At 35.9% G+C, this 10,787-nt stretch overlaps 1 long non-coding RNA gene across 1 annotated transcript; it reads right to left on the minus strand.

The window, feature by feature from the left end:
• Positions 1-5,025: 5,025 nt before the first annotated feature.
• On the minus strand, positions 5,026-7,363 carry LOC141613480 (uncharacterized). The gene is made up of 3 exons (XR_012529247.1): positions 7,182-7,363; positions 6,976-7,084; positions 5,026-5,235 (listed from the first exon to the last, which is right to left on the minus strand). It is a non-coding gene; the product is annotated as an uncharacterized LOC141613480 (long non-coding RNA).
• Positions 7,364-10,787: the final 3,424 nt, after the last annotated feature.

A 10,787-nucleotide genomic window follows, 5' to 3' on the forward strand; every position in this document is an offset into this window, starting at 1 on the left:
GAGGGAGTGAGTTGTGTGAATTATGAGATGAGAGAGGGAGTGGAAGGATTATAGAATGAGAGGAGGATGTGATTAGGGATGGAGAAGATTAGGAAGGTGATTAGGAGAGATTCATTTATGGCCATCCATTTTGATTCAATCCCATCCCTCCATCTCCTTCATCTAAAGGTCCTTAAAAGGGCTTAGGAACTTAGAGGATATGAGGGACTTACTAGAACACACCTCTCTCTCTCTCTCTCTCTCTCTCTCTCTCTCGTATATATATATATATATATATATATATATATATATATATATATATATATATATATATATATATATATATATATATATATATATATATATATATATATATATATATATATATATATATATATATATATAAATCGAGTTCAAATGAGTCCCATTAGAATAGATGAGTCCATGAGTCCTCATCTTAGCCATTAGATTAAAAAAATGAATGGTCAAGATTAGAACAAAATAAAGGGCCAAGATTAAATCTTACAACATAAAACCCTAATCTCCCTCACCCATTATTCATTCACTCTGTCTCCCTCACTCCCACTTCTCTCTCTACCTCCATTTTTCTCTCTTTCTCCTACCTCTCCCAACCACCCCTACGACCACCCACCAACACCACCCCGTCACCCACAACCACCACGAATTAAACGCCTCACTCCACCATCGCCGCCTCTCCCTCTTCTTCCCCTGCCGCCTCCTCTCGTCATCTGCCAGCCACCCTCGTCCGCCGCCTCTCCCTCTTCTTCCTCTGCCGTCTATTCCCGTAAAACGACGACAACAACACTACAACAACTCGCCGGCACCACCGTCTCATTTCTCTCTTTTGTTTCGAAAAATTTAGATCTACACATAAATATATTTTTTGTTTTGAAAATTTCAGATCTAAACATATAAATGGCTTATAAATTTCATTTTGTTTCGAAGTTTTAATTAAAATTGACGAAAATGGCGGCGGGGTATGGTGATGAGACGGCGTGTACTGAATTTTTTTTGTTCGGTTTCTTTGTGGTTGTTGCTGCCTCTTATCACTTTTTTAGTTGTTGTTGGATGATGCCGTGGTGGTGGCCGTTTTACTGCCTTCATCTCTGCTTTTTTTTTTTTTGAATTCAGATCTGAGTAAAAGGGTGTCGTGTGGGGGAGGCCGCTGGCGGGGGGCGTGGTGGCGTTGTGTGGCTATTGCTGCCACGGTTGGTGGTTGTTGTGTTGGTGGCGTTTGTGGCTATTACCTCTCTACATTCCCTGTTCGTTTTTTTTTTCAAATCTATGGTGGTTATAGTTGTTGGTGGTGGGTCTTTTGTGGGATGGTGATGATGTCGTTTTTTTTTCAGATTGTTTTTTTCCCAGATTAGTGGTGCGTGGTGGCGGCGGCGGCGGTTGTAACGTCATGGTGGTTGGTGAAGGTTGTGGTGGTTGTGGATGGTTATTAATATAAAATTTCAGTGGCATGGGTTAAAGTTACAATGCATATGAACTAGAGTTACACCTATGTGGACTAAAGTTACGCTCTAATATGGACTAATTCTACAAAAAAAAAAAGAATAAAGTTTCAGAAATAATGACTAAAGTTACGCTCTAATATGGATTAATTCTACAAAACAAAAAAATAAAGTTTCAGAAAAAATGACTAAAGTTACAATCATAAAACATTAAAGTTACATTCATAAAATTACAATATTTGCATAGAATTTATAAATTAGAAAAATTCAATAAATTCAAATTTATATATTAGAAATTGTTTAAAAATAATAAAGTTTTAATTTTTGGCATTAAAGTTTCATTCGTAAAACATTAAAGTTATATTTATAAATCTGTTAAAATAAAAAAATTAGCAGTTTAATATTAAAAATTAGCTAAAAAAATTAAAGCTTCATTTTTTAGCATTAAAGTTTTATTCGTAAAACATTAAAGTTATATTTATAAATATGTAAAATTAAATAAATTCAAAGTTTAATATTAAAAATTAGCTAAAAAAATTAAAGTTTCAATTTTTAGCATTAAAGTTTCATTCGTAAAACATTAAAGTTATATTTATAAATCTGTAAAATTAAATAAATTCAAATTTTAATATTAGAAATTGGCCAAAAAAATTAAAGTTTTAATTTTTAGCATTAAAATTTCATTCATAAAATTTAAACTTATAATTTTAAAGAATTAAAGTTAAACTAATAAATTAAAGTTTCAGTTATAAAACATTAAAGTTTTCATCTTAAAATTGTAAAATCTCAACCATCAATTTTAGAGATCAATGGATAGGATTAGGACTTAATGGACTCACCATTTTAGGTGGACTCATTAGAACTTGCCTCTCTCTCTCTCTCTCTCTCTCTCTCTCTCTCTCTCTCTCTCTATATATATATATATATATATATATATATATATATATATATATATATATATATATATATATATATATATATTTGACCGTTTCAAACCCGGCCCGTTGACCCGATTTCTTAGGTCGAACGCCCCCTATCAATCAATTTTTTTGGCACATTGAACACCCTTATTCATTCTTTCAAAAAACCCCAAATTAATCAAACCCAAATTCGTCCGTGTCGTTCTCCTTCGTCATCCTACGTTGTCCTCCAGCGTCGTTCTCCTTCGTCATCCTCCGTTGTCCTCCTCATCATTGGCTATTCACCACAGGTATGTTCTTTTTCTTGTTTTCCTTCCCCCTTTCTATTTTTCCCAAATCGGCTTTTCCCCAATCCTCTTCATCATCGGCTTTTCCCTAATCCTCTTTTTTTTTGTTATTTTAATTCACCTTGTTTTGTAAATGACTATTGTTCAAATTATATGATTGTTTATATAGTTGATTTGATTATGTATCAGTGATATTACTATTGTTTGATTTGGATATGAAATGATTTGTGATTCATTATTTCACATTTCTAATTTTAAAATGATGATTTGAAACAAATTCTTGTTCCCAAACAGTGTTGTCATAGTGTGAGATTGATTTAATTAAATGTTTGAGTAGTTTCTTATCAGGTGATTACTAGGCAGTGAAAAGATGGTGTACTGGCTGGAATAGGTATTTGATTATGTATTAGTGGATATTATCTGCCAACGATTTGAATTTTTCCTTAACCAATACATTTTAAACTTTCAATTGTCTATAAATCTAGCCCTAGATAGAATTCATTCCTAGTTCTGCCCCTGTTAATCCCAAACACTACCTAATTAAATTTAAAAGGAATGTCAGGCTAATGAGGCTGTTTGAATTTCATAACAGGTAAGCAACTGTGAAGTTTATTGTCTTCTGTTGTCTTTCCCCTGAACTAACTTAAGAGTTAGCATGACGAAGTGGACAACAAAAATTAATACCATTGCAGACTTGTTCGATTCTCTTGACATGGATTTTTGGACATATATTGATGAAATCATCAGAACCAACGGTCCCGGGAGTTGTCTTTTTAGATTAATAAAAGTAAATGCTTCAGATACTTTAGGAGAACTCCTTACATTATTATTGGCCAAATACAACCCTGATAAATTTTGTTTTGAAATTAATGAAAATCTTCTCAACATTACGTTAGAAGATGTTTTGTTTTTAAGTGGTTTGCCCATTCAAGGGGAACCAGTCATTTCGGAAACATGTCGTGACCTGAAAGCTTTTGTTGATTTGTTTGATATTTATGAAAAAAAAGTTTCAATATGAAAATTGAAATCTATTGCAATTGATGTCGGCGCGGATATAGAGAAAAGAAAGAAAGCAATCCTCTTGATCATTGTCGATTGCATAATTTGCCCAAACAAAAATGGGCAAATATGTAACACGACATTTGCGCAATTTCACCAAAAGTTAGATGATGTGGATACATATGCATGGGGGCAGCGTTGTTGTCGTATTTGTACCATGGGATAACAAAAAATGTACAGAGTTCGAAGAAGACGCTAGACGGAAACATTTGGATCGTTTTTGTTAGTCGTTTATTTATTTGTTAATTGTTTATTTATTTTCCATGTGCAGAGTTTTTTCCTTATCCGGATCCCCAAGCTCCAAGCCACCCTCAAAATAGAGATAAATCTTGGTGAGGCACCTCTCATGCATTCATTGGTCGATGCAGTGTCGCCCATTAGCAAAAAATGAGAAACTCAAATACATGGATGATGTGAAAGAAATTCTTGATAATCTATCTGATGAGGTAAAAACTCAGTCTTTCTATTTTAGTCTTTCTATCTCGCAGGTTGTGTAGGCTTGTACTCTTGTAGCGTCTGGTGAAGTAGTGAAATAGTAAAATTCTTATTTACTGAATATTAGATGAACGTGATTAATGTTTTTACTGCTGATATCTCCATGAATTGCATGAATTATCTTTGTGACAAAATTATCCAGGAGTTTCATTTACTCATGTTAGCCAATGCTCATATCTTAACACCGACTATATGCATGACCTACTGATGATTGTAGAATGTAGATTACTTATACCATGTGTAAACTTAACCTATTTTTTCTCTTTGTAGGACATTTTGTGGAGACCGTATGAGAGGGTGAGATTACCAGCACTCGTACGCGATCAGGTCAAGTTTGGGACCCTTGTTGCACCACTGTTTTCCGTCGACAAGGTGGTACATCATAGACCCAATCTTGTACCCAAACAATTTAAGGTGTTTGATGGGCTTCTGGTGGATAGCCTTGATCACACCTTTCACCAAATCAAGTATAAGCATAATCGTGGGTCATGATGCATTGCTTTCATGGACCACTATCAAAAAGAGCTCCTTATGTGGAAAGACAAGAAGCTGGTAGAGGGCCATATGATACCTCGGGATACAGATCAGAGCAGCACGGCCACCAATCACAGCACCAACTGTGACACCCTTGAATCAAGCCTTAATTAAATACGTAAATTCTACAGAAAAACTGGTAGGATATGTTTGTAATTGGTTCAACTAGCCAAAAACCTGCAATTTCAAAAAAATTTTCTAAACCAATTGCAACATCTCCAACATTCCCACTAGACGGGTGCCAAAACCTGCAATTGCTAACGATCTAACTTACTTAACACCGCTAAAGGTAAGAAAGTACATAATGATACAACCCAAAAGAGAAAAGGGAGACATATGTCCCTTCAAATTTTATACAAAACCAAAAGTTAAAGGTTATATACATAACCAAAAGATAAAAGGTTTCTACAAAAGAAAGCCAAACTAGGTCCAAGGTTCCTTGCTCACTAGCTCGTCTGTGACCCCCAACAAAGCATCAACAACCTGTCAATCGCATTTTATACAAACACGAAAGCCACAATTCAGTGGGGAGTAACTTCGAGTCCTCCCAGCCACGAATCGTCAAAATTAATGTAACATGTAAACAATTTGATAAACCATTTACTTATCATGTATTCTAACAAATGACCCCTAAACTGACCAAACTAAACTATCATGTGAATCATATAACAAATAGTAATCCAAACTTTATCAATCAGAACCGCTTACATCTCACCTATTACGATTCATAAAATCACCATACAAGAAAGGGCAATATATCAAAGACAGGCATAAGTTCTTAGCACGGTCAATAGTCACTTTGTAACTCGAGTCTATACCACGAGGTAGGGAAGGTAATCGAACCGGTATCTTGGCTCAGCGGTTAATATTAATAAAACATGGCCAAGAGACAACACAACCCTAGCCTAAAATCTGCGCAGACCTAGACATGCGGATACACACCACCGCACCCAAGACCCACAACTTTTTTTTAAAACAAAGTGAAGTGAGTACCCTAAGGAGTCCACCAAAGGGTTGGCTAGTACTTAAGCTGACCCCTTACTATCAAAATAAGTAACTGAGGTCATGCCCCAACTTGGATAAACATCCACTAGTCAGGAACACAAAGGCTATCAAGCAGTGAACATATACTCGTCAAAGACTATAAAGACCTATCTATGATGAAGGCCGAAGTACTCACCTAGGACCTAGTCCCACTAGTCCCGACTTGAATACTTTAGCCCACACCACACAAGACTCACCACACAAGTCAAGTAAGACACCCACTTAACCAAAGAGGGCAAACAGTCCTACTTACCAATATAAATTCTAACATTCTATCATGTGAAAGGCTATATAATTGTCTATTCAAAGATACAAATCCAACAAAGTGTCCTCAATAAGAATTCAATACTAACTTCCAATTCTAGCAACTTTAACAATATTAAAGGCTTTAGGGGAATCTAGGGCCATTACTACAAAATAAGAAGCTATTTAAATTCAACTAACTAAATAAGAAGCTATTTAAATTCAACTAACTACACATGTGAAAAAGAGATATAGTAAATGGCCTAAAACAAGAAAAAGGCCGATTATCTAATTCATTCAACCGAATTTTTACCCGCAACCCCACCTGCGGCGTGCAGGTCAAATTGCGGTGACCAATCACTCAATTAACTGACATCGCATCAGTCAAAGGGACTAAGGCTCAGATTTCGGCACAATCAACAAAACATTACAATTATCCCTATACAATTCATTTTGAGCCTATTATTTACAATTTCATTTTGTAAACTATCCTAACATGTGATAACTATTAATATAAGCATAGTTTTACCATTAACATAATTTTTCTTACTAATCTGATTCAATTCCTAAAGTGTACTCATACTAACTATGTCATTAATAAACCTGAAATGACAAATTTTGCATGGAAAACCGCGAAACAAGTAACGGACCGACCCGGGCCAGCCGTGGGCTAGCCGTGGGCTCCACGGCTGCCTGCCGCCTCCGCCACCCTTACACCCTCTTTTTTTTACCGTTTTTCTTCATTTTAACTCGTTTTAAGCATTATCTAATCGTTCCCATATCATTTCCATGCTATTATGATAATTTAATCTAACAATTGACATGCATGCAACCATTTTAAACATGTGAAAATTACTATACAAACAAAAATCATAAAACATACAAAAACAACACAACATATGACGATCTTTCGTCGAGTAACTCGAAATATGTTACCTTAAGCTAGAAAATGAGCAATTAGCACCTCAAAACCGAAACCCTAACAACAACTAGCCGCTATCCTCTACAATATACGAGTCCCCGAACTCGTCCTCCAATTCTTCACCTAAATAAACAATTAAAACACAAAGATAAGTATATAAACCGAAATTTCCGAAAATTGGTCTTAAAACAACTTAATGAAAACTGAAATTAGAACATACTAAGTTGTAGATCTCGGCGAGGGGATTCCGGAAAGGTAAATTTCGTGAAAATCCGATAAGAAACGAAGGAATTATGGCCAAAACAGCTTGAAATGTATATGAAATGTGTTTTGGGAAATGTTAGGATGTTGAAGATGATGATGAACAAGAAATCAGAAAAAAAGAAAGGTAAGGGGAAGGGGGTGCCGTGTAAGGGAGAAAGGAAAGGAGGAAAGGAGGTGCGGGATTTTTAGTCGGGATTTTTACGAGTCGGGTTTGACTTGTTTTGATAATAATTAAATCCGTAAGTCAAACGCAAATTCCGTCAAGACCAAAGTTTTTAAACACGAGATTACAAGAAAATTGAATATTCATACTACCCATTTCCAAATTCGTTTACCCAACGTTCAAAAGAATTGTCATTTTCCCCCCGATACGCCCCTAATTCGAAATAAAAGATTTTACACGGTTTAAACTATTTTTAAACATCTCAAAACTATCAAAATAAATACTTTTCTTCAAAATATAATAAAATTATATTTCTTTGAATTATTTTTACTTTAAATACTTAAATATTAACTTTTATTTGATTAATAAATCATTTCCGAAATATATTAACGGTCCAAAATTACGGGGCGTTACAGCAGCAGCAGCACGAACTCGAGAAACAACAGTGACGTCAACGGACCCTCTTCATCAGATGAAGAATTGAGCTCTCCCTTGATTAATATGTTGAAAAGGATTCAGAAGGGCATCAGGAAGCGGCCTCGGTTTGCACCGAGTCATAATCGGGAGCAGGTGCAGCAGGTAAGCAGGGGAACCCCACCACCCCCTTCCATTTTTTTTTTATTTGAACAACATTGCATAGAAATATGATGGTTCTACTGCATATTTTTTTTAAAAAACTGTAGCACATACAAACATGATGTTTCTTCGAACCAAACATCTGACGCACCCAACTGATCTTCAGTGTTCTTCATATTAATCAGAAAAGAGTCTTCACCGTGGACGACCAGGTTATGTTGCTGAAGCCGTAAAGAAGAAGTCAATTGTTTCTGCATCAGTACCGGAGAAGAACAAGAACAAAATCAGTTACACATTGATGCCCGTTGATTGATCTTAGTTAAACCCGAGTTTATGATTTAGTCAATATTTGTAAACTTTGATGACGACCGTTTGTAAATAGAAGCTATACTCATTCATGAGCCTAGCAAAACCGGGTCAATTTTTTTATTTTTGTATAAGACGAATTAATTTCAATTTCATTATTATTTGTAAGGACCACTTCTACGAAGAAAAGTACCGGTACTCGAGTCACGAAGTGTAATCATAAAGGCGATAATTACTTGTAGCTTCCACCTATGATGCTCGGACTTGGATACGAGGTTCCGACATGGGTACGGATTTGAGTGTCAGATCCTTAAAATCTCAAAATCAAGAACTCGGATACGACGATCAAAATTAAAATTCAGACTCGGCTAATTTATATTTTTTTCTGAAAAAATTGATTATTAGTTAAAAAAATCAAAGAAAGAAAGGAAAAGTAGTTTCTTCTTGTTTTACATGAATGAAGACTTTATTAAAGCATTAAATTTGATACCCGTCGCTGTGAGTACCAAAGATAAAATTTATAATTCCTATTAAGACTAACCTAGGCTAGTGGTAACAGGGTCGAACCACAAGGAGGTAGTTGTAAATTCTAGTTGCTCTATATTTAGTCTAAGGTAACAAATGTGGGGGTTGGTTTGAATAGGTCTACATCTAATAGTAAATAAAGACAGTAAACTAAATAAATGATTTAAACAGATAAAAGAAGGGTACTAGGATGGTCGGTTCATTATAGCTTTGGCGGCAGCAAACTAAGTCGGTCTGAATCAAACACAGGTAAGGCGGGAAATAAAGAGGTCCTCTCGGTCCACTCTTAACAAATAGCATCTTTCGATCTCGCTATGGGTCCCTAGTATCACTAATACTAACTTTCGTCCTGAAAAGTGACTAACGGTCTAAACTATACCTATCTTTCGATCTTAGCATAGTCTAGTCGATTTAATTGATGGTCTAATAACCTCCCCTACCTTTCGATCTAATGGGTCAGTCACGAAATAGGTATCTAACTGGTCGCATGCATTCGATTCGTTAAATATAAGATTAAATTCAATTAAAACGAGGGAAAACCCTACGAGGTCAGTCGATCGACTGGCAATGTCAGTCGATCGACCAACACGCGAAACAACCTTCTCTGATCTAATGCCGCCTATGCCATAAATCTCCTACATCCTAGCACTAAAGAATTAGCTACTCATGCTAAAGGTAAAAACAACAATAAAACTAATAATAATTACTGAATTCATGCTTAAAGTAAATAACAACAATGATAATACAATAATTGGCTTCCGGGACACTAACTATCAAATCTATACTAATAAAGAAAGTAAAACAATAAACTAAAATTAGGGCAGAATGAATACCGAGATTTAAGAGGAAAGATTAAGAACAAGGGCAGAATTCCAATGCTAAAATCGATATCCCAAACCCTAATTACTCGAATAATCTAAAACTGAAAGTAACTATATGAAATTGTGATAGGAACTTGGATAAAAAAACTCCTTCAAACTGATGGTTTTATGTTACGTTATATAGCAATCAACGTAACATCTTATTTCCTAAACCTAAACCTCACGGGCTTCAAGATTCACGGTCTTTCAATTCACGTCTGGAATAGAAATCTGGTCGATCGACTGATAAGGCTGGTCGATCGACTGCGCCTAAGCAAACAGTAGCTTCTGGAACCCGAGCATTGGTCGATCGACTGAAGGTGGTAGTCGATCGACTGGCTGAGCTGCTACTTGACTTCTTTTAACTCGTGGACTTGTCTTTGGGCCTTGGATTGCGCACCAGGCTCGTTCCTTAAGCAATTCCTTTACGTCATTTGCAATGCAGATTACTCGGGGACGGATTTGGCTTGATTTCCCGTTGAATTCTTCACATTTCTGCAATAATGTACAAAAACACGAAAGTAGAGGAAAATAGAGAAATATTGGCATATATTGCACATTTGAGCTCTGAAATGCGTGTAAAATGGGATGTAAAACATCATATAAAAGACACGCATCAAACTTCCCCAAACCAAACCCTTGCTTGTCCCCAAGCAAGAACTAGACTCGATCTATTGACCTAATGGAACGAGTTCAATCTCAGAGCGAATTGCAACATGCAAAGCCTAAACCAAATTTAATGCATTAACCAACAATCAATTAGCAAATGAATCACGCAAACGAGTTATGAAGCCGTCAAAAACATGCTGAACCGCCAACTATAGAGACTTATCAAATTGGACTCTCACGGGTCGCTCAAATCACTCAAATTAGCACAGGTGAATATATGTAAAAGATAGAAAGAAGTAATTTTGTAGTGACTCTCACCTAACTACGACCTATGAAAACATGCCAGCAATAAAATATGAAAGTGACCTCTACGACCGTACATATGCATTCCAACCGGACAGATGACCAATGACACATGCCGAGGTATATATGGGATATGTGAGGTATGGGTAAGAAGAGGCAAAACATTTTATGGTAAAGTGGAGGTACAGGTGATCAAGCTAGTACCAAAACGGAACCAAGT

The sequence above is a fragment of the Silene latifolia genome, chromosome 11 (genome assembly GCF_048544455.1).
Source record: "Silene latifolia isolate original U9 population chromosome 11, ASM4854445v1, whole genome shotgun sequence".
NCBI lineage: Eukaryota > Viridiplantae > Streptophyta > Magnoliopsida > Caryophyllales > Caryophyllaceae > Silene > Silene latifolia.